Genomic DNA, 25,364 nt, shown 5'->3' with positions numbered 1-25,364 from the left:
GAGTTTATTTTTGTGTATGCTGTTAGGGAGTGTTCTCAGTTAATTCTTTTACATGTAGCTGTCCAGTTTTCCCAGCACCACTTATTGAAGAGACTGTCTTTTCTCCATTGTATATCCTTGCCACCTTTGTCATAGCTTAGTTGACCATAGGTGCGTGGGTATATCTCTGGCCTTTCTATCCTGTTCCATTGATCTCATTTCTGTTTTTGTGCCACTACCATACTGTCTTGATTACTGTAGCTTTGTATTACGGGCTGATGTCAGGGAGTCTGATTCCTCCAGCTCTGTTTTTTTCCCTCAAGATTGCTTTGACTATTCGGGGTCTTTTGTATTTCCATACAAATTGTGAAAATTTTTGTTTTAGTTCTGTGAAAAGTGTCATTGGTAGTTTGATAGGGATTGCATTGAATATGTAGATTGCTTTGGGTAGTAGAGTCATTTTCACAATGTTCATTCTTCCAATCCAAGAACATGGTATATCTCTCCATCTGTTGGTATCATTTTTAATTTCTTTCAACAGTGTCTTATGCTTTTCTGCATTCAGGTCTTTTGTCTCCCTAGGTAGGTTTATTCCTAGGTATTTTATTCTTTTTGTTGCAATGGTAAATGGGAGTGTTTCCTTAATTTCTCTTTCAGATTTTTCATCATTAGTGTACAGGTATGCAAGATATTTCTGTGCATTAATTTTGTATCCTGCAACTTTACCAAATTCATTGATTAGCTCTAGTAGTTTTCTGCTGGCATCTTTAGGATCCTCTATGTATAGTATCATGTCATCTGCAAACAGTAACTGTTTAACTTCTTCTTTTCCAATTTGTATTTCTTTTTCTTCTCTGATTGCTGTGGCTAGGACTTCCAAAACTATGTTGAGTAACAGTGTCAAGACTGGACATCCTTGTCTTGTTCCTGATCTTAGAGGAAATGCTTTCAGTTTTTCACCAGTGAGAATGATGTTTGCTGTGGGTTTGTCGAATATGGCCTTTATTATGTTGAGGTAGGTTCCCTCTGTGCCCACTTTCTGGAGGGTTTTTATCATAAATGGGTGTTGAATTTTTTCCAAAGCCTTTTCTCCATGTATTGAGATGATCATATGGTTTTTCTTCTTCAATTTGTTAATATGGTATATCACATTGATTGATTTGCATATATTGAAGAATCCCTGCATCCCTGGGAAGAATCTCACTTGATCATGGTGTATGATCCTTTCAATGTGTTGTTGGATTGTGCTTGTAATATTTTGTTGAGGATTTTTGCATCTATATTCATCAGTGATATTGGTCTGTAATTTTCTTTTTGGGGGATATCTTTGTCTGGTTTTGGTATCAGGTTGATGGTGGCCTCATAGAATGAGTTTGGGAGTGTTCCTTCCTCTGCAGTTTTTTGGAAGAGTTTGAGAAGGATGGGTGTTAGCTCTTCTCTAAATGTTTGATAGAATCCTCCTGTGAAGCCATCTGGTCCTGGACTTCTGTTTGTTGGAAGATTTTTAGTCACAGTTTCAATTTCATTACTTGTGATTGGTCTGTTCATATTTTCTATTTCTTCCTGGTTCAGTTTCGGAAGGTCATACCTTTCTAAGAATTTGTCCATTTCTTCCAGGTTGTCCATTTTATTGGCATAGAGTTGCTTGTAGTAGTCTCTTAGGATGCGTTGTGTTTCTGTGGTGTCTGTTGTAACTTCTCCTTTTTCAATTTCTAATTTTATTGGTTTGAGTCCTCTCCCTCTTTTTCTTGATGAGTCTGGTTAATGGCTTATCAATTTTGTTTATCTTCTCAAAGAACCAGCTTTTAGTTTTATTGATCTTTGCAATTGTTTTCTTTGTTTCTATTTCATTTATTTCTACTCTGATCTTTATGATTTCTTTCCTTCTGCTAACTTTGGGTTTTGTTTGTTCTTTCTCTAGTTCCTTTAGGTGTAAGGTTATATTGTTTATTTGAGATTTTTCTTATTTCCTGAGGTAGGCTTGTATAGCTATAAACTTCCCTCTTAGAACTGCTTTTGCTGCATCCCATACGTTTTGGGTCATCGTGTTTTCATTGTCATTTGTTTATAGGTATTTTTTAATTTCCTCTTTGATTTCAATGTGTTTCTGTTTTTTACATTTTTTTTCCTGTAAATGATTTCTAATCTCATAGCATTGTGGTCAGAAAAGATGCTTGATACGATTTCAATTGTCTTAACTTTTCCAAGGCTTGATTTGTGACCCAAGATATGATCTATCCTGGAGAATGTTCCATGAGCACTTGAGAAGAAAGTGTATTCTGTTGTTTTTGGATGGAATGTCCTATTAATATCAATTAAGTCCATCTTGTTTAATGTGTCATTTAAAGCTTGTGTTCCCTTATTTATTTTCATTTTGGATGATCTGTCCATTGGTGAAAGTGGGGTGTTAAGGTCCCTTACTGTTATTGTGTTACTGTTGATTGCCCCTTTTATGGTTGTTAGCATTTACCTTACATACTGAGGTGCTCCTATGTTTGGTGCATAAATAGTTACAACTGTTGTATCTTCTTCTTGAACTGATCCCTTGATCATTATGTAGTGTCCTTCTTTGTATCTTGTAATAGTCTTTATCTTAAAGTCTATTTTGTCTGATATCAGAATTGCTACTCCAGCGTTCTTTTGATTTCCATTTGCATGGAATATCATTTTCCATCCTCTTGCTTTCAGTCTGTATGTGTCCCTAGGTCTGAAGTGGGTCTCTTGTAGATAGCATGTATATGGGCCTTTTTTTTGTATCCATTCAGCCAGTCTTTGTCTTTTGGTTGGAGCATTTAATCCATTTACATTTACAGTAATTATAGATATGTATGTTCTTATTACCATTTTATTAATTGTTTTGGGTTTGTTATTTTATGTCTTTTCCTACTGTTGTGTTTCCTGCCTAGAGAAGTTCCTTTAGCATTTGTTGTAAAGCTGGTTTTGTGGCCCTGAATTCTCTTCACTTTTGCTTGTCTGTAAGGATTTTATTTTCTCCATCAAATCTAAATGAGATCCTTGCTGGGTAGAGTAATCTTTGTTGTAGGCTTTTCCCTTTCATCACTTTAAATATGTCCTGCCGCTCCCTTCTGGCTTGCAGAGTTTCTGCTGAAAGATCAGCTGTTAACCTTATGGGGTTTCCCTTGTATGTTATGTGTTGCTTTTCCCTTGCTGCTTTTAACATTCTTTCTCCAAATTTAATTTTGGATAACTTGATTAATATGTGTCTTGGCATGTTTCTCTTTGGATTTTCCCTGTATGGGTCTCTCTGTGCTTCCTGGAATTGACTGACTGTTTCCTTTCCCATGTTAGGAAAATTTTCAACTATAATTTCTTCAAATATTTTCTCAGACCCTTTCTTTTTCTTTCTCCTTCTGGGACCCCTGTCATTCTAATGTTGGTGGGCTTAATATTGTCCCAGATGTCTCTGAGACTGTCCTCAATTCTTTTCATTCTTTTTTCTTTATTCTGCTCTGTGGCAGTTATTTCCACTATTTTATCTTCCAGATCACTTATCTGTTCTTCTGCCTCAGTTATTATGCTACTGATTCCTTCTAGATATTTTTAATTTCATTTATTGTGTTGTTCATCCTTGTTTGTTTGCTGTTTAGTTCTTCTAGGTCCTTGTTAAAATGTTTCGTGTATTTTCTCCATTCTATTTCTGAGGTTTTCGATCTTCTTTCCTATCATTACTCTGAATTGTTTTTCAGATAAACTGCGTATTTCCTGTTCTTTTGTTTGGTCTGGTGGGTTTTTACCTTGCCCCTTCATCTGCTGTATATTTCTCTATCTTCTCATTTTGTTTAACTTACTGTGTTTCTGGTCTCCTTTTTTGCAGGCTGCAGGTTTGTATTTCCCATTGTTTTTGGTGTCTGTCCCCAGTGGGTGAGGTTGGTTCAGTGGCTTGTGTAGGCTTCCTGGTGGGGAGGACTGGTCCCTGTGTTCTGGTAGGTGGGGCTGTAGCTTGTCCTTCTGGTGGGCAGGGCCGTGTCTGATGGTGTGTTTTGGAGTGTCTGTGAGCTTAGTATGACTTTAGGCAGCATCTCTGCAAATGGGTTGGATTGTGTTCCTGTCTTGCTAGTTGTTTGGCATGGGGCCTCCAGTTCTGGAGCTTGCTGGCTCTTGGGTGGAGCTGGGTCTTAGTGTTGAGATGAAGATTTCTGGAGAGCTCTCGCTGATTGACATTACATTGTGCTGGGAGGTTTCTGATGGTCCAATGTCCTGGACTTGGCCCTCCCACCTCGAAGGCTCAGGCCTGACACCTGGCGAGAGCACCGAGAGCCTGCCAGTCACACAGCTTAGAAGAAAAGGAAGAGAGAAAACAGAACAAAAACAAGAACAAGAAAATGAACAGACAGAACCCTAGGACAAATGGTAAAAGCAAACCTATACAGAGAATCACAGAAAGAAGCATACACACACACACACTGACAAAAAGAGAAAAAGGAAAAAAAATATATATATATATGGAAGATAGCAACCAAACCAATAACCAAATCCACAAATGATAATAAGCACTAAATACTATACTAAGACAACATAAAACCAGAAACAAATTAGATACAGAAGGCAAACCTGAAGTCTACAGTTGCTTACAGAGTCCACCACCTCAATTTTGGGAACATTCATTGTCTATTCAGGTATTCAGAACATTCATTGTCTATTCAGATGTAGGGTTTATCAAGTTGATTGTGGGGATTTAATCTGCTGCTCCTGAGGCTGCACGGAGAAATTTCCCTTTCTCTTCTTTGTTCTCACAGCTCCTGGTGTTCAGCTTTGGTTTTGGCCACACCTCTGCACGTTGGTCACCCTCAGGCATCTGTTCCCCGCCCAGAAAGGAGGGAGTTAAAGCAGGGGCTGATTTTGGCTCTCTTGATCACTCAGGCCTGGGGGATGAAGGGGTATGGTAGTCATAATGGGAATACGGGGCGAGCCTGAGGCACCAGAGGCCGGCTTGACATTTCAACAGCCTGAGGTGCGCTGTGTGTTCTCCCAGGGAAGTTGTTCCTGGATCTTGGGACCCTGGCAGTTGCATGCTGCACAATCTCCCAGGGGGTGTGGATAGTGACCTGCACTTGCACACAGGAATCTTGATGGCAGCAGCAGCCTTAGCACTTCATGCCTGTTTCTGGAGTCTGATCTGATAGCCAGAGCTCGTGCCTATCTTTGGAGCTTGCTTAGGCAGTGCTCTGCATTCTGTGGGTTCACTGGGAATGAATCCCCTCTTCTCATGCACCCCGAAACAAAGGTCTCTTTCCTCTCCGGCAGGTGCAGACTTTTGCCCAGACTCTATCCCGGCTAGCTGTGGCGCACTAGCCCCCTTCAGGCTGTGTTCACCTAGCCAACCCCAGTTCGCTCCCTGGGGTCTGACCTCTAAAGCCTGAGCCTCAGCTCCCAGCTCCCACCCGTCCCAGTGGGTGAGCACATGAGCCTCTTAGGCTGGTGAGTGCTGGTTGGCACCCATCTTCTGTGTGGGAATCTCTCTGCTTTACCCTCTGCACCCCTGTTGCTGCCCTCTTCTTCATGGCTCCAAAGCTTCCCCCACCCCATCTCCGCCAGTGAAGGGGCTCCCTCGTGTGTGGAAACTTTTCCTCCTTCACAGCTCCATGCAAGAGGTATGGGTACCATCCCTATTCTTTTGTCTCTGTTTTTTCCTTTTTTTCTTTTACCCTGCCCAGGTACGTGGGGATTTTCTTGTCTTTTGGGAAGTCTGAGGTGTTCTGCTAGTGTTCAGTAGATGTTCTGTAGACAGGAGTTGTTCCACATGTAGATGTATTTTTGGTGTATTTATGGGGAAGAAGGTGATCTCCACGTCTTACTCCTCTGCCACCTTGAAGGTGCAGCCTACTTTCTTCTTACATTCATTCCAAACGATTTATTTTATGGTTTTGCTACATTTTAATGGGATGTTTTTTGTTATAGTTTTGTAATTTATATTTGGCATATGTAAAGCTACTGGATTAAAAAATAATTTGGTAAATTAACTGTCTTCCTGAATTCTCTATTTCTATTCTTTTCCACTAGAGATTTTAGGATTTCCATGTAGACTATCTAATGGAAAATAATAATTTTGTTAGCTTTTTTCTAATGCTTATGGTTCTTGCCTTCCTTATCTTGTCAACTGCCCTATCTCAAAGTTTTAGGGATATGATAAATGATAGTAGTGATATCATATGCTCTATTCATTTTTCTTACTTGGGTGAATTCTTCCAGCATTCAACACTGAAATGTGATACTGGTTATTTTAAAATGTATATTTGTGTTATTAAAGGATGCGCTTTTCCATTTTATTAAGATTATAAAACCAGAAATAACATATTGAATTTTATCCAGAGCTTTATGGCAGTTATTGTGAAATCTTATCATTTTCTTCTTTTGCTGAATTACTATGTTATATTATTTGAATTGACTGTTTACTTATCTGTGTCTACATTCCTGAACAAATGGCATAAAAACAGGAATATAAATCAATGGAACAGGATAGAAAGCCCAGATATAAACCCATGCGCATATGGTCACCCTATCTTTGATAAAGGAGGCAAAAATATACAATGGAGAAATGACAGCCTCTTCAGTAAGTGGTGCTGGGAAAACTAGACATCTACATGTAAAAGAATGAAATTAGAACACTCACTAACACCATACACAAAAATAAACTCAAAAGGGATTAAACACCTAAATGTAAGGCAAGACACTATAAACTCTTAGAGGGAAACATAGGCAGAACACTCTATGACATATATCACAGCAAGATCCTTTTTGACCTACCTCCTAGAGAAATGGAAATAAAAACAAAAATAAACAAATGGGAGCTAATGAAACTTAAAAGCTTTTGCACAGCAAAAGGAAGCCATAAACAAGATGAACAGACCACCCTCAGAATGGGTGAAAATATTTGCAAGTGAAGCAACTGACAAAGGACTAATCTCCAAAATATACAAGCAGCTTATGTAGCTCAATATCAAAAATCAAACAACCCAATCCAAAAACGGGCAGAAGACCTAAATAGACATTACTCCAAAGAAGATATACAGATTGCCAACAAACACATGAAAGGATGCTCAGCATCACTAATTATTAGAGAAGTGCAAATCAAAACTACAATGAGGTTATCACCTCACACCAGTCAGAATGGCTGTCATCAAAAAATCTACAAACAATAAATGCTGGAGAGGGTGTGGAGAAAAGGGAACCCTCTTGCACTGTTGGTGGGAATGTAAATTGATACAGTCACTATGGAGAACAGTATGGAGGTTCCTTAAAAAACTAAAAATAGAACTACCACATGACCCAGCAATCCCACTACTGGGCATATACCCTGGGAAAACCATAATTCAAAAACAGACATATACCACAATGTTCATTGCAGCACTATTTACAATAGCCAGGACATGGAAGCAACCTAAGTGTCCATCAATAGATGAATGGATAAAGAAGATTTGGCACATATATACAATGGAATATTACTCAGCCATAAAAAGGAATGAAATTGAGTTATTTGTAGTGAGGTGGATGGACGTAGAGTCTGTCATACAGAGTGAAGTAAGTCAGAAAGAGAAAAACAAATATCGTATGCTAACACATATATATGAAATCTAAAAAAAAAAAGGTTCTGAAAAACCTAGGGGCAGGACAGGAATAAAGACGCAGATGTAGAAAATGGACTTGAGGACACGGGGAGGGGGAAGGGTAAGCTGGGATGAAGTGAGAGAGTGGCATTGACATATATGCACTACCAAATGTAAAATAGATAGCTATTAGGAAGCAGCTGCATAGCACAGGGAGATCAGCTCAGTGCTTTGTGACCACCTAGCGGGGTGGGATAGGGAGGGTGGGAGGGAAATGCAAGAGGGTGGGGATATGGGGATATATGTATACATATAGCTGATTCACTTTGTTATCCAGCAGAAACTTAACACACCATTGTAAAGCAATTATACTCCAATAAAGATGTTAAAAAGAAAGGAACCAAGTGTGCTGAATTAACTGGGTAGTCCCCTTCCCTAGACCAGTTGAGAGAGGTTGAATGGTAGATCTTTTACATAATCTTCTTTTTTGATTTATCTCTTTCCGTCCTATTCACATATCTTCCTCATTAACAGTTTTTTTCAGTCATATGACTTCAAAGGACCCTTTCTCTCAAGCCAAGGGCACAACAGAACCTGGGTCATCACAACAAGGGTAGTCCATACACATGATCCTTGAAGAGAAACCAAAGATCTCTGGGTAGCAAATGCTTCACCATCAAGGAGGATACAACCCCAAACCATGGGATTTAGCCGTAGATGGCCAAGGAAAGAGCTTGCCTGGGTTCCAGGGTTAAAGGTGTGTTGTAGCAGATGGGAGATAGGAAAATCAGAATAGATCTACAACACAGGTCCAACAGAAAAAAGAAAATGCAGAGACCAACAAAGTTCCATTCAGGTCATATCTTACAAATATGAAGTTCTGTTAATTGAGTTTATATTTGCCTCATGATAGGTCAAATTCTGGGCCTTAGTACAGAATTCTGCACATAATACCAATGTAAAATAGTAGTTACAAAATGCAAATTCTGGAAAGCATTCAAGGACATGTATTGCTAATCATGAACACACTTAGAATCCAAAGACTGGATTCAGAGAATCCAGAAAATGCCTTTGTTTACTTTTTCTTTGCATTGATTTTCTGTCCATTCAGTATTGTCTTGAATGGAAAACCAGAAGCCCTTTCTTACTTGGGCTCCCTCCCTCCTTCCCATTCTACCTACTTTCTGTGCAGCTTCCAGTCTTCATCCTGGCTCAGCCCCTAATATCCCATGCTGTGGAATCTCCTAAACCTGTTTGATTGAGCCTTGGGACAATCAGACTCTCACTCTATTTTAGAAGGGTTCCAGTCTTCAATGCTGAGCACATACAAGATAAATCTCAATGTTTCTAAAACTGATTGCCTTCATTAAAAGATAAATTGAGGCATATGAAAAATTTTAAGAGTTTATTTGAGCATTTATCCATTAAAATCAGGCAGCACCAAACCCAAAGTGGTGAGAAGCCAGGGAAAAGACAGAAAAAGTGCAAAGCAAAGAAAGGAAGTTATTTGGCTATAGCTTAAAGCTTAGTTGGCTGTTCGTGATTGGTTTTCCTTTGTGTTTTTGATTTTGTAACCTTAAGATGTTTACAGGCTTGGATTTCAGTTTGCTTACATAGACCATCTTGGTATTAGAGTCCCCTTAGTCTAATGACCTCCTTGCATCATTAATTTAACACCTTTCATAGCATAATCTTATTGTCTTCCTATCCAAAAAGACCTCCCCTTCACCAGGGATGAAGATGGACAAATAGGAAGACTGCCTTTTTCTGCAGCAATAGCATTTTAATTCCTCACCCTGCTTTAAACTCTTCCACCTTCCTTTTCTGAAGCCTTGCTACTTTGAATTCTTTCACACGTAGTGACTATGATGCAAATTCATTAAATTGAATGACAAAGCAAAGGAGATTTTTTAAAAAAGAATATGTTGGTGCATGCACATGTATCTAGTTAGAACTCACCTTAAAGTTACTATGTCGCCAACAAGTTTAAGTGCAATGAAAAAAGGGCAATCACTATTTTCACTCATCCCCATGACAGTTGCTAAAAATAAGCATAAAACAAAAGAGCAGGCATATTAGCCATAGCAATGGCATGTTTTCTCAGCTTTTATTATGCAATAATTGGGAAATCTATAGATTAATCTTTTGCAGATTTTAGAATAGCATTAATGAATAGCATTGCTGATCTGAGTATGTATTAAATTTAAAACCATTTTTATCTTCTCATTAACCCTCCTTAACACCTTCCCCAACTAAATTCCTGATTTTGTTTAGAGTTTAATAAATATTATTTTGTTATTTGCTCTGTGAAATTCCTCCCTTAAATGGATAAGAAGTAAATCAGAAACTAAATATTTTGTACATAGAAATAGTTTGAGAGCAATACCACATACTACTAAGAAACTCTCTTTATTAGGATCATTACTTTGGTAATGTGAGAGAAACATAAAACAAACTATTGCTATAATTTCTGTTTGAGTCCCAAGCATTACATGCTTCTTACACAGAGACACTTCCCCATCTGTCCAATCATTGATTAAAAAGATAAAATCCACTAAAAACAAGTAAAATTTAAGGTTAAAAATTGGTCAAGAAGTATGATGGCCTCTCACTTGTAAATTATTTTTCTGAGTGCCTCAGGCTTAATACTGTGTATTAACATAAAGGTAGAGAAGAATCAAATTCAAATTCATTTTATGGCAGGACTACTAGTACAATAAAATTTAATGGATACCCTTAAAGGTTTTGGTATGAGTCATTCTTGAAAAAATATTTCAATTTATTTGTCAAACTTCTGTCTAAAAGACAGAAGGAAAACCCACTCTGTCCTCAAAAATCAAAGAAAATAGTTTAATAGGCAGAGTACTTGTTACTTGACCAAAAAACCCCTCAGATTTCTACCAGAGTCAAGATAGAAAGATCAATTCATCCTTTTAAAGAAGTAATGACTCAGAAAACCAATCACATCAGAACAGGGCCTGCTGTTTAAACTGCTTAGATTTTACAAGGTGCTATTAGGTATACTTAAAGTTGATTGGCCTATAAATTGAAAAAAAAAAATCCCTTTGGTATCTCAACAAAGAGAGGTATTTCTGTGAGTTCTAGAAGGCTCTCTCCTGGACAGGGTAACAAGGAAATTGTAATTCAGTTCTATTTCTTCATCTCCTTTTCTACCCCTGGGTTTGGTTCTTTCTTAAGTTTTCTTCTTCACCTGGGAAAAGATAATTGGATTTATAACTACCACTTCTAATTCTTAAAAGACATATAAAGCAGTGTTTAATAGATCTTTTCTATATTTGGGCAGTTCCATTTTGCTGAAGAGAATATGAAATATTTCTTCCACTTGAGTTTAATGTTCTACCCTCCAGAATAAATGCAGGGATGAAAGACAGAAATCAGGCATTAACCTTGAGTGTTTGAGGTATAAATAAAGTGAGAATGTATATGTATCCCAAATACCAACTCAAAACAAAGAGAATTTTAATTAGAGAAACAGTACAATTGACCCTTGAACAACGCAGGGGCTAGGGGCGACAACCCCACTCGGTCAAAAATCCACATACAACTTTATAGACCATATCCACCTACCCTCCAGTCTCAATTTTGATAGGCAAAGATATGCAATATTGTTCATTTTCTTTCCTCCACACAGCTTTAAAATATATATTGAAATGATACTACTCAGAGTGTCATATATCATGTAGAAAATTGTAAATTTGTCATTATAAATAGCACACTAAGCTCAAAGCAAAACAATTATGTCTATGTTGTTTTTCCTTTGTGAAAGTAGTTTATTTTTCAAAATATTTGATATACAAGAATCAAATATTTACCTTCAACAACTAGATATTGTAACATGAGTCATTCTTGGAGATTGAATAAGGTATTTGGATTGTGATTTGTATTTGTGTTTGCTTGCTTGCTTGTTTATTTTAAAAGTAAAACTAATTTATAGCTTTTATTTCTAGAATCAAAGTTAGAAATATCCTTAAAAGTTCAACTAAAACGGCTGTTGTGTTCCAAAGTGGTGACAAGATGGTCTTCAAAATGGAAGATCTGTACCAGTAGCAGTCGCCTCTTTTCCCCAAAAATCTTTCAGTAAAAGACTACAAAGAATGTTAGTAGAAAGGAAAATACCTAATTTCCACCCTCTGATATAATCTTAATCTTCATATAAAGAGCACAAAGATGACTCTGTATCACCACAAGAGAGTTCTCATCATATCTTTCATGGGAAGGTAAATGTCAGTTGTACTCACCCCTGAATTATATATTTTGGTTCCCTTCATTAATCAACACTGAAATTCTTACTGATGTGGTGCTGTAGAAGAAAATGATTAAACTAGGGAAAATATTAGCAAATTGGAAAGTCCCAACATATTGCAGTATGTTTAAATTTCTCGCCAGAGACTTATCCGAAATCCATGTTACTATAATTTGCTTTTATGTTTTTGTTTCTATTCATCCCCTATTGACCAGTTGACATTTCTAAGTCACTGAAAGGCCTTGCTCCTGCTCACGCTCAAAGCATGAGAAGAAAACAAAGAGCAATTCTTCTTGCCTTCCTACCCAACAGAAGGTACTCACTTTTTTTTTAGAGATCTGGTTCCTACTTGCTGACTTTCTAACTAAATGCCATGCAGTCTTCGATCACTGTATAACAAGACTTACATAAGGGTTAATACTCAGGGGGATAAAGAATTGAATGCTCACAATTGTATTCTAAGGACATGAACTCAGGAATATTATTAGTGTTGTTAAATTTGCCATATCCCCAGTTTCTTTGTTCCATGTACAAATCTTTGACTATCTTCAGTGATCTCTTAAATCTGTCCTGATACAGCACCTTCATTATATAATGTGTTTATTTCAATACATTTGGTTTGCTTTATGGCTATTGAAATATTGCATGTTTTCAAATCCAAGAAAATTCAAAGGTGTGATTTTTCTTATCTAAAACTAGTAAAACAACTGCCTTTACAATTCTAATTGCTTATTGTTATAAATTACGTGTTCTACATTCTACTTAGGCAGCTAACCCTTGACAGGGGATATTAGAGTCTCCATAATAATAAATTCTTAACTTTTAATATATATGAGTAGTAATAAACTAGTGGAAACACATACAAGGACAACTCTTGGCTATTTTTCTGCACTGTTCACATCTTCCTATAGCACCTAAGAAAGTAAGGTAACCTATCTGAACTTAGTCCCTCTTAAATAATGCATGAAGAAAAATTCTATATCAATCTCAAAAGAATGAAACCAAGGTTTAGTGAATATATGTAAATGTGTCTTCAATACCTAGAAATAACTGAGTAAAATTTTCTTACTTTTTTTCTCCTTTAGTTCAGATTTATTTGAAAGAAAATGAGTCGACCAAACTAAGAATTATATAGTTAAAAACAATTATGTAAAATATATTCTTCTTTATGATGTTAGCTACTGTTAATTCATCATGTATTACCTCTCGTATGTATGTATAATTATTGCACTGACATTCCCACCAGATGGCAATGTTAAGATTTAAGTTGCCATTTGATCGATTATAGATATGCATATATATTGGAAAAATGATTTCTGAATAAATTTGAATATTTCTTACTAAAACTCATTTCAATCTCCCTTACTCTTTGTTGAATTCACACATGTTTATATCATTTTAAAAATTAAGTTTAACATTAACTTCAGAGAAAGTGATGGTTGTCATGCTAAGGAAATCACTGTTACTGGTAGTCAGAAAAGCCTGTTGAACTAACTCTTGAAAGCATTATGAAGTGCTGAATATAAAATAGGATTTATCTACTGTCTTATAACACTTAAAAGAATTGAAACAGATGCTATTTAGAGATTGCTTATGAAGAATATCAGAAATAGGGAAATAAGAAAAAATTCCCTGTGATATTTATGTTCAGAAGTCTTGAATATCATTGAGAAAGTGGAATGTAAGGAAAAAAGAGGATTACTTATATTGCACAAAATGAAAATGAAGAAAAAAACAAAAGGAAGAGCAGAGAGAATCAGCTGTTCGAGTCTTTGCACTGGCATGCTACCCAAGGTCTATTTCTCTGGCCAGCAGGAAAGTTCCCCAACTAAAAATAATGTAGTTCTTGTTTCTTTGTTGTTTGGGGATTTTTTTAATTGCTTGTATTTAGTAAGCAACTTGATCTTTAGATAGGATTAAGATTTATACCAGTCCTTCTCCAGGTGTGGGTCTGCAGACTGTGGTTGGTTCACAAACTATGTATGATTAATCACTGACAGTCATTTAGGCATTTAGAGTAAACATTCATGGCAATTTGACATGGTAATTTTTGTCTACTGAATCTGAGAGTTAAAAAATGGGATATATTTTGTATTTCTCTTTTTTAGTAATTCATTTTTTTGCTAATTCATTTTTTATGTATTTTACAAAATTATTAATCCAGAATAGATTGGCAGGGGGATGCGGTAAGACTAGCCTTTCACTACAAATGGTTTGAGAGACACTGGTTTATACCTTACATTGGTATCTTTAGAGTGATTGTAGATCTTTCTTCTTTACAGTTATGACTATGACACAGAATTTCTTTCTTTTCTATACCACGACCTTTCCTTTTCATTGGTCTAATAACATTGGACAGGTAAGCAGAGAGATTATATTTTACACTGAAGTCATACAGCCGACAATGAGGTTTTATATTAGCATGTATGCCTGTTTTATTTCCTGTTCACTGAAAATCAAACTTCCTTGATCTTAAGATTAGACCGAAGTCACATTGCATTAGGTGATAAACCTAAGATGTAACCATCTAGAAGCATTTATTAAGCATCTACTCAATATTCTACAATGTCTCCGTCCTCAAAAGACTTGAAAACCCCGTTTGGGGTTAAGATAAATCTATTGGAAACAATGATTAAACAATGCAGATGCCACAGGTAAGTGCCAACTTTTTTGCTGCCAACTCTAAGTGGTGGAGGAATTCAGGGGAAGGGAAAATAGTTTCTTCATCTGCATAACCAGGTAATGCCTCTACTTCATATGAATGTGAGTTCATGTGTATGACCTCCAGTCCAATGGTTAGCACATGGTAGGTGCTCACCTCTTTTTTTGTTTTATTGTTTTTAAAAAGGAACCTGATCAGGGCACTTTTTAAAGGGATAAATAGAGTTAAATTCATACAGGCAAAAAAAAAAGGAAAATTCTGTATGAAAGATTTTGCATTTGTAAAGATATTCTTCATTGATACTGTTAAAATTCATGCAGGAGAACAGAGATGAATAAAACCTGGCATGAAGATAGAGTTCCAGGGATGATATTTTGTTTACTGTGGTCTGTAACCTCTGATCTCTAACGCTAAATTTACAACCACCTCTGTGATCGAACTACGGTATACACCAATGCAGATTTCAATATTTCCCTATCTTTGTAACAAAAACGTTTAGCTTGAGACATGAGAATAAGATTGGGCAATTACTCTCATTCTCCTTGAATAAGAAAGGTTAATGTCTTTTTCAAAACTAAAACTACTTCACCACCACACACATAGCTATTTCAGTAAACCCCTTTATCTGAGAAATATGGTTAAGTGGTTACGGTCTTAAGATAATAGTAATGAATATCTGCTATTTTTTCTGCCCAGAATCTACCCTATTCAACTTGCAACAGTATCTGAAATTTTCTTGGGGGAAATGAATCCTTTATAAATCGGCAGTGTGGTTACTGTGGAAGGTGACCCTGCCCAGGTTTGATGTATCACACTTTCCCTGCCCAGAGAGACTGGTACTGAGGTTGGTGCATGAACCGGATCAGGCCAATTAGTCAATGTACTGGAACCCTTTAGAAAGAGAAGCTATTTGTCTCAGAGTACTGCTGGTAGGATTTAAACTTAGAGCTGCTGAATGCCACTTTTATTACCACATGTTTGGAGAGTCTGCGTGAAAGTGAATCCCAGTGAGAAGGGAGCCAAACCGAGGGGTGGAGGGAGGCAGAATCCTGTTAACATCATCTGAGTCTTGGAATCTAGCCATGCTTGGGCTTTTCAGTTATGTGTATCAGTCAGTAATAATCCTTTTTCTCAATACCTTATTAGTTCTTGATTATTATATATTATATCATTATTAATTCTTAATAAAAGCTGTTCTTTGGCCTATTTTTTTAGGGATTTTTTGAGTTTTTTAATTGAAGTGTAGTTGATTTACAATGTTGTGTTGGTTTCAGGTGTACAGCAAAGTGCTATATATATATATGTATATATATATAGGTTATTACAAAATATTGAGTATAGTTCCCTATGCTACACTGTAGGTCCTTGTTAGTTATCTATTTTATGTATAGTAGTGTGTATATGTTCCAGCCGATTTGAATTGAGTTGTAATTAATGACTGAAGAAGTTTGACTAGAACTTGTTTGCAGAGCAGAGGTAGAGCCACAGATGTGGAGGGCAAACTTGTGGTTGTGCGGTGGAGGGGTGGGAGATTGGGATTAACATATACATACTACTATATGTAAGGGTAGATAGCTAGTAGGGACCTGCCGTGTAGCTCAGGGAGCTCTTCTCAATACTCTAGAATGACCCGTATGGGAGGGGAATGTAAAGAAGAGTGGATATATGTGTACGTGTGGCCAATTCACTTTGCTGTACAGTAGAAACTAACACAACATTGTAGATGAGCTATACTCCAATAAAAATTACGAAAAAAAAAAAAAAAGAAGCCTGACTAATACAATGGCATATAAAATCATCAATTCTAGAACTTGGAATTTCAGATCGTTCTGATCTTAACCCAGTGTCTTTCCAAACTGAATATTGGCTAAGACTGGGCCATACTAATGAATAACACTTCCTCCTTATCTAGAAGTGAGTTGTAAGAAACAGTGCAATTGTTCTGTTCCATCCACATGCATGCTTATCCCACAGTTCCTGCACAATATATTTTTTTCCAAAGACATGGAGAATGTTGTAGTGTAATAGAGGAAATAAACAGAGCATTCTCAAGTGACCGGTTTATTCATTTTAGGAGAGAGTATGTATAACGAAATGCATTTTTGCTCAGAAATGAAAAGGGTCCTCTCTGCTATTGTCAAACTTGTTTTAATAAACTCCTACGTTATATTTTATTTTGGTATATCAGTCTTGAGTACTTCATTGTCAGGTCTTCATTGGTAAACCCCTTCCCTATGACAGTACAGTGTGTACTCAATTTTGGAGCATGGAAAATACATGTACTTGTTTTGTACCTGTAGTTTGGATATATAATTGACATCTTTGTGCTTTGGTGTTTCAGAACTTTTAAGGCTGTAATGAGGAGTCACATTTACAATCATCAGTATATTCACTACAATGAAATGCTCCCTTAATTAAATCTTGATGCTGGAAAAACAAAAAAACAAAAACAAACAATAACAAAAAAATAAACCTACTGATGTAAGTGATGACACAAGTAACCTAATCACTTGTTTCCTTCCAGTTAGTTTAACCAAAGTGGAAACTATGAAATAGAGCATAAATAGTAATCATTATTTCCTGTCTTTCAGCCTTTCCCCGGCCTTCTGCCTGTTAAGTCAGCAAAGTTCTAAGGCTTTCTAAACTTTCATCTTTTTCCTCGCTTGTAACTTGAGCTTGACTGCTCCCTCTCTGCTGTGGAAGAAAACCGTATTCTGTAATCTTTAAAAACAGAAATTATAAAAGAAGTTTAAAATAAAATCTTATTTTATTTTAAAATGATTTAAATAATGAAAAAAATTGCAAGGTCTAGTTTGTTTCCATTTCTCCTTCCTTTTCATTTTTTCTCTGATAGAGAGCCTATCTTTGTGCCTGAGTTTATTTCCCATAGGTAATGGGGCCAGGCCTTGGCCCCATAGATGAGTTTCCTTTAAAACCTGACAGGAGTTTCCCCTACAAATAGATGCTTGTAATTGGATCTCTTTGCTTTACTAATAGTGATTCCAGATGGCTGCTTCTAGAGGAAGCGAGAATTTCTGACTCCAAAATTGTGTGGTAGCAGAGACCTCCCCCCAACTGCTCTTAAGTGGGAGAACCATATGCTTTGAACTTCCTGCTCAGGAATTATGAGAAGACATCTGGTGTTAGGTAGGTTTCTTTGTGGGAGAACTGTAGCTGGGCTCTTGCTGCAGCAAAGACCTCCATGAGGAAAATACTGTATTTTTTCCCTCAGCACCATAAATGACTGTTAACAGTCAGTCTTTGTGCATCCATAGCTGAATAGATAACATGAAGTTCAAGTCCTGAAGTCAACACATGGAACTCTGAAGAAAGTTAGGCAAAGTTACCAAGTACATAAACGCACAACAGCAAAGGAAGTGTGAGGTGGAGATCAAAGCTAAATTTGTTACCAGTTCCTGTTATCTCCTAAACTATTGCACAGAAAACACTCTGCCACAACTCATTTAAGGCTTGTAAAAAGCCTGTGAGGTTGGAAAAGCAGGTATTTTACCCCTATTTTATAGATGAAGAAATTGTGGCTCAGAGAGGTTAGATTACTGACTAGTGGTGGAGCCAAGGCATGAGTATATTTCTGCCTGTGTCTCCTCTCAGGCTCTTTCCCGAACACCAGGCTGCCTCACTACAACAGAACCAGAGGAGGGATGAACAGTGAAAAAAAGTCCTGGTAAAAAACACAGCTGTGATGAAACAATAATAAAGCTACATATAGTTTTCTTTTTGCATTAAATTTGGTGGTATAAAACTTCCAATTCTCTCTGAAGGCCTATTTTGAAAACCCACTGTCTGTCTGCTGTTGTTTATGACCATAATAATTTGGTTTCTGCAAAAAACAGACTCCAAGACATGATTTTGAATTCAAGTGGTTTATTTGAGAGGGAAGTACAGTGAGGAGGTACAGAGTGAGCAGAGAAGGGAAGAGGAGCAATAAGGAGAGCATTAAGGAATGGGATTACTCACTGTGCCACAGTGGATAGGGAAGCTCCAGAGAAATGAGGAAATATGGACAGGGTACCAACAGCATCTGCTAAAATGACCTGGGAGGAAATTGACACTAAAGAGTGATTAGATGATTGCACAACAGACTGAGCACAGTAGTGAGGCAAAGAAGGTGATTTTTCCCCTTGCCTAAATATTGGTCATTGGAATACACACGCACATTTTGTGTGTGTGTGTGCGCACGTGTGTGTGTATATATATACACACACATACACACACGTGCACACACATACACACACACACGTCTGGAAGTGATTGCCCCTGAAAGTCGGCTGTTTTAATTTTTCTTTCTTCTCTATTCATTTCCCATATTTTCTGCATTGCTTACAATGATAATGTGCTATTTTTATACTTAGGGAAAAAATTCTTCAATCAAAATTAGTAATACATTTCATATGTATAAACATCATCTAACATTTAGATCATCTAACAACATCTCTGAACATTTTACTTTCCAGGAAATTACTAAAACCTTTCTTGAACTTACATAGATTTTTATCCTGCATCTCTTATTTGAGTAACATCACTCGAGCAAGTTCTACAGCTGTAATTTGTCAAATAAGTCCATATTCATTATGTTTGCCCTGCCTTATTCTTATGAACTTAACCTTTACTTTTCCAGGCCAAAAAAAAAAATGTATTATTCAGTATTTCTCCTGTAGAAGCTTGTTTTCTTTGTTCTTGGACTTTTTTAGAAACCATTAAATCATTTTTGCAGATTTGTAACCATAGGTAAGTATAGAGTTACAAGTATGGGCTCACTAAACCTTCATAAAATAATTGTGTTTTGTTTAAGTGTTCACTTGTTTACCATTTTCCCTCAATATATAAATGAACTACCACAATATAATTATTATCTCTTCCACCAACCACAAATTGTCTTAACTTATTAATTCCATATTTAAATAAAATGGTCAAAGGCAGTGTAGTGTGATGTCAAGTGCAATGAACTCAATCAGGAACTCAGTTTCCAGTGAAAGCTGCATTAACTCATATAAATGGGATCAGTAGATATGTAATAGCTTACCTCTTAGGGTAATGCTGTACAATGCACTCAACCTAGTGTTTTCCTAAGTGCTTTTAACTTCAAGGACATGTAGGAGACAAAGCAGGATTTTTCATAAATTATGTAGTTCACATACCATGGTCACATGAACTTGTAAAATGTTTAGAACTCATGAAGTATAAAAAGTGCTACCATATTAAACAGGCCATAGCATAGGCGCTAACCATACCTTCAGATTCATTCATTAAAATAACTGCAGACCATTCTTCACACAAAGGTCTCTGTGTCTTAGACCATGTAATACAGTCACCATGGTCTCAACTAAATGGAGTTGAGAACAGTGCCTGACTACAGGCAGCTATTTTTAGGTGCCAGTGCAAGTCCTATGAAGATAATGATTAATTGATAAAACCATTTCTTCTCTTACAGTTTTGTAAATTACACACATACTTGCACACATACATGCACACACACACACGGAAGCTTACAGGTATCGTAGAAACTGAAAAATACTCAAGACGGAGAGGGTATGCAGATGCCACAAGGCAATAAAAGCCATGATTAAACAGAAGCCACAAGATGGAAAATAGATACAAACGTAGAGAGAAGCAGAGACAGAAAAAAGTTAAGTGTCCAGAATCGCAAGATTCTACAGAGACTGTTGGACTACTACAGCTGTTATCGTGTCCAGAATAAGACTCCACTTTTCTCTGGAACCGGATGACTTAAGTGCTGAGATAAGAAGTGTCCCTGAGTAATTGATAAACCAGCTCATCACCTTAGGAAGCAGCTGTTCCTTGAAATCCAAGAGCATTTAATTAATTTAACCATAGTGTTATACAACTAATAAGGATAATAGAGAGTCAGAAAATAAGCCACATAAGTTCCCTAATATGGATGAAGAAACACATGAGTATATCTGATTTCATTTTATTTAAAATAAATACATCCCTATGCTAAAATTCAACAAAAGTCCATATTTAATACTGATGCTTAAATGTAAGACTGCACTTACTTGTAGACTTGAGTTGGAAATGTGGGGACTTACAAGGTGGATTTGACCCTGAGTAAACTTTTTTTTTTTTTTTTTGCGGTACGCGGGCCTCTCACTGTCGTGGCCTCTCCCGTTGCGGAGCACAGGCTACAGACGCACAGGCTCAGTGGCCATGGCTCACAGGCCCAGCCGCTCCGTGGCATGTGGGATCTTCCCGGACCGGGGCACGAACCCGTGTCCCCTGCATCGGCAGGCGGACTCTCAACCACTGCGCCACCAAGGAAGCCCCTGAGTAAATTCTTTTGACATCAGAACAAATATGTACAACAGAAGGTGTGCTTCTATCTTTAGAATTGCAATTTAAAAATACGAATTTTGTTCTAAAAGTTCACAAGATCAAATTGTCCCTAGTTAGATACAAAGGTATGTTCCTAAACTTTTGTTTCGTTTTTTAATAAAAGTTCTTTTCTCAGTATACATATGAAGTCTGTGCTACGTTTTTTTGTGCATGTGTTTTGATTTCTGTTTGCATGCCTCTTGAGATTTTGTCTCTTTCTATCTTTACAATTCTTTTCATTCTCATTATTGCCAAATCACATTCTAACCATGTATCTTAATCTCTGGTTTAACATATTTTTAAAAAATTTTCTCCTCTTTCTTTTTCTTATCTTTATGACAACCTTTTTTTTTTTTTTTTACAGGTAAAACACAGAATCAGAGAGGGATGCTAAACGGAATGTTACGTTTCATTCTTAACTTTGAAATTCACATAGTAAAAAGTAATAGCACTGATATTGACTTATATTGAGAGAGAAGTTTAGAACTCACTTTCACATGTACAGAATGATGCACATGCATATTCAACTTGAGGACTTAAAGCAAAGGGTAACAGAAGAATTCATATAACAATGATTGCTTTTGAAATATAATAAGCAGGAGAATGTAATGATGGTCTTTTTTATTTTCAGAACATCTTTAATACTGTAGAAATATTTATGTTTCCTTTTTCACCTCACAAATGTTATGAAATACAGGATATCACTGTCAATATTAGGAAATAAGGTCACTGAGAAAACGAGTGGATGAGCAAGGAATAAAATCGCATAACACCTCATATCTCTTTCCTTCCTTCCTTCCTTCCTTTATGCCTACTGATAAAATTTTTTTTCTTAATCTCCAGGAGAACCACTGGTTTTGCTTCAAGAAAAATGAATCCAGACTGAGAGATGATTTCTCTAATTTAGTTCTTTATCATGCTTTAACAAAAAGTAGCATTTTTCTTTGTGTAACAGGAATTAATTGATACAGTGATAACAATACTTTGTATATATTTATTTGGGAAATGTCACTTGGTTGATTTCTATTAAGTGTTGCTTTTAATTCTGACTCATAATCATTCATGAAAGAAGCTGTTATCTAATCCTCATTCTAACAGTCATCCCTGAGACTAATACTAAAAAAGAAAGAAACGAATTTTTATTGAATTCCCAATGCATGCCAGATATTTTCTCAAAGTGATTTTATTTAATCTGCTCATGCATGCTATGATACATGTACTCTTTTTCTCACTTTTCCAGTTCACAAGTTAGAGATTAAGTTGTTCTCACCAATCCGGGGGATCTGCCTCGCCAGTGTCCAAAGGAGTGTGAACTACAATACTCTGTCTTCTCAAAAGGAGAAGGTTTGTTTTTGTTTTAGTTTTTAGTAAATTAAACCGTTTTGTTTTAGTAAATTAAGGCAAATTAAAGTGCTATTAATTTTTTCCACTTCAGCTACAATTTATACATTTTCTTAAATCACTGGCTGGATATTCTAAGCTAATATGAACATCTTTGCATTAGATTATTAAACTTAGGCCAATCCACTTGACATGGCCTCCTTTACCATTCACTCAAGTCAGAGCTCATGAATTGATAACATTTGTAGCATTTGACAGCAAATGTAAAAAAAAAAGGCAGACTGGTCATAAACTTTATTTTAAATCAAAGTAGATATTTTCATGTTCTTGGACAAAAATAAGCCACACATGCTTTTACAAGAACTTTGTAGAGCTGAGTCAAATTCTTGTAAATTTTTTTCTTTAACCAACTTAGTCTGGATAAGCAAGCACTATGTTTCCAAAGATTTATTTTTTATTTTTATTTATGTATTGTTTGCTTGTTATGATTTTACACAACTATTTATAGAACAATTTGGAGCCATCAAATCAAAACCAGTGGAGGTGAAGTTTCAGATGACTTTAATTTCCCTCTGATTCCCAACTGAAACATGATGTTTTGAGGAAGCAGCCAAGAAAGGCACATGTTCTTTTGAGTAGCTGACTTGGAAACTGATCTTAAGAATAGACTAAGAATTTGTTAAAAGAGGAAAGAAAGTAGGACATGTATAATCCTAAGAGATGAGATTCTCATTTTCCTGCCTTCTCTATGGCCTTTTTTTTTTTTTTTTTTTTTTTTATTTGCGGTACGTGAGCCTCTCACTGTTGTGGCCTCTCCCGTTGCGGAGCACAGGCTCCGGACGCACAGGCTCAGCGGCCATGGCTTACGGGCCCAGCCGCTCCGTGGCATGTGGGATCCCCCCGGACCGGGGCACGAACCTGTGTCCCCTGCATCAGCAGGTGGACTCTCAACCACTGCGCCACCAGGGAAGCCCCCATTTTTTTTTTAAGTATCTCTTGGACATGGACAATCCTTGTGAATAATTCATCCATATCACCTGAATCTATAGTCAGTTGTACACATTAATTTAATCTGTCATCTTGAAATACTCAGGGAACAAACTGTTTAAGCAGCATAGCATTGTCAAAGGTTGATTCTTTCAACAACATTTAAATTGTTATTTAGCACATACTTTGTGCAACTTACTGTCAAAAGACACTGGGGAGGTAATGGTGTCTTAGTGGTCTATTTAAGCTGCTTATGACAAAATGCCATAGACTTGGTAGCTTATAAACAACAGAAATTTATTTCTCACAGTCTTGAAAGCTGGAAAGTCCAAGATTATGGTGCTGGAGGATTCAGTGTCTGGTGAAGACCCTCTTCTGAGCTGTAGACTGCTGACTTCTCTCCGTGCCCTCTCTGTAAAAGGGTGAGCTAGCTCTCTGGAGCCTTTGTAAAAGGGCATTCATTTCATTCATGAAGATTCTACCCTCATGACCTAATCACCTCCCAAAGGCTTCAGTTCCTAACACTATCACATTGGGCAACAGAATTTCAACAAATAAATTTTCAACATATATACACATTCAGACTACATCAAATGGCGAGTAAAAACAGAGAGTGTTCCTCTGTTATAGATTTTACAGTCTAGAGGGGATGACAAACATGTAAAATAATAATACAAATAAATGTAAAAATTCAAATAGGACAAGTGAAACAAAGGAGGGGTATATGGTATTACACATTTCTATAAAAGAGGAATTTGGCCTTTTTAGAAAGATCAAGAACACCTCCATGAAGAAAAGGTTATTGTGCTGAAGAAACTGAAAAAGGAAAAGAGTCAACTAGATAAAGAAAGAAGATAGATTCTTGCCACACTGAAGGAAAAGAACATCCTGTGGTGACAGAGAGCAAGATAAAGAAAAGGTACAGAAAGTCCCACATGCCTGGAGAACAAGGATAGAGGAAGAGTGTGATATGAGATAAGACTAGAGAAGTAGACAGATCAACACCATGCAGGGCCTGGTAAGCTGTGAGGACAAGTTTTGTCTTTATCCTAAGAGCAATGGAAAGCTCTGCTTCTTCAGAGATGTGACATGATTAAATGTGCTTTAAAAAAATTAAAAAATCACTCTGGTAAAAGCTTCAAGAGTTAATTAAAGAGTATCTAGAGTACTAAAAGGTATACTAGTTTAAAGGTGATTGTAATTGAGCAAGGAATTTATTATGGTAGATTAAATGACTGGTGATGGTGGAGATGGAGAGAATATGTTAAGGAGGTGATATTTCATGTAACTTGGTGGTAGGTTGAATGAGAAATCTAAGGAAGAGGGACCTGTCAGGACTGTCAGACTGACTCCTGGTCTCCAGGCTTCTGTAACAGGGTGGATGACGAAGCCAGTCACTGACGTAAGGAACACTAGAAGAGGGATGAAGAGATGATAAGTTCGGTTTGGGACATATTGAGTTTGAGATGTCTTAAAGAGACTCAAGAGGTCTCAATAGGCATTAGATATATGAATCTAGAGTTTAGAGGAGCAGTTTTTTATAGAAATATAAATGTGTAAGTTATCTGGATAAAGATGTTCACTGAGTTTATAGTTGCGAGAGAAACTTACTCAGGGAGTGAGAAGAGGAACAAGCATAGGCTTAGAAGGTAAGCATAACTTCAAAACTTACCATAGATTTTTTTTTTTTTTTTTTTGCGGTACGTGGGCCTCTCAGTGTTGTGGCCTCTCCCGTTGTGGAGCACAGGCTCTGGATGCACAGGCTCAGCGGCCATGGCTCACAGGCCCAGCCGCTCCACGGCATGTGAGATCTTCCCAGACCGGGGCACGAACCTGCGTCCCCTACATCGGCAGGCGGACTCTCAACCACTGCACCACCAGGGAAGCCCACTTTCATAGGTTCTTTGTCCTGTGTTTCTGCAGTGAGTTTTGTGTCCTGCTACACATTCCATCTTGCTGTTAAGAATACCTTCTTTCAAAATATAAAAGACCAATCACAAGCAGTGAAATTGAAACTGTGATTAAAAATCTTCCAACAAACAAAAGCCAGGACCAGATGGCTTCACAGTAAAATTCTATCAAACATTTAGAGAAGAGCTAACACCTATCCTTCTCAAACTCTTCCAAACTATAGCAAAGGGAGGAACCCTCCCAAACTCATTCTACGAGGCCACCATCACCCTGATACCAAAAACAGACAAAGATGTCACAA

At 37.0% G+C, this 25,364-nt stretch overlaps 1 long non-coding RNA gene across 3 annotated transcripts; it reads left to right on the top strand.

Annotated features, from left to right (window-relative positions):
- The first annotated feature begins 14,354 nt into the window (after window positions 1-14,354).
- On the top strand, window positions 14,355-24,842 carry LOC114890830. 3 transcript variants are annotated; one of them, XR_003792368.1, is made up of 5 exons: window positions 14,375-14,462; window positions 17,468-17,617; window positions 22,065-22,168; window positions 23,463-23,574; window positions 23,921-24,842. It is a non-coding gene; the product is annotated as an uncharacterized LOC114890830 (long non-coding RNA). The 3 variants fall into 3 exon arrangements; XR_003792366.1 differs by lacking the exon at window positions 14,375-14,462 and adding an exon at window positions 15,801-16,951; XR_003792367.1 differs by lacking the exon at window positions 17,468-17,617 and having other exon boundaries at window positions 14,355-14,462; window positions 23,921-24,840.
- Window positions 24,843-25,364: the final 522 nt, after the last annotated feature.

Source organism: Monodon monoceros, unplaced genomic scaffold, assembly GCF_005190385.1.
Source record: "Monodon monoceros isolate NGI ecotype Baffin Bay Population unplaced genomic scaffold, NGI_Narwhal_1 Super_Scaffold_11, whole genome shotgun sequence".
Classification (NCBI taxonomy): domain Eukaryota; kingdom Metazoa; phylum Chordata; class Mammalia; order Artiodactyla; family Monodontidae; genus Monodon; species Monodon monoceros.
Note: the sequence above shows the minus strand (reverse complement) of the source record. Positions and strands in the feature narration are given on the sequence as shown.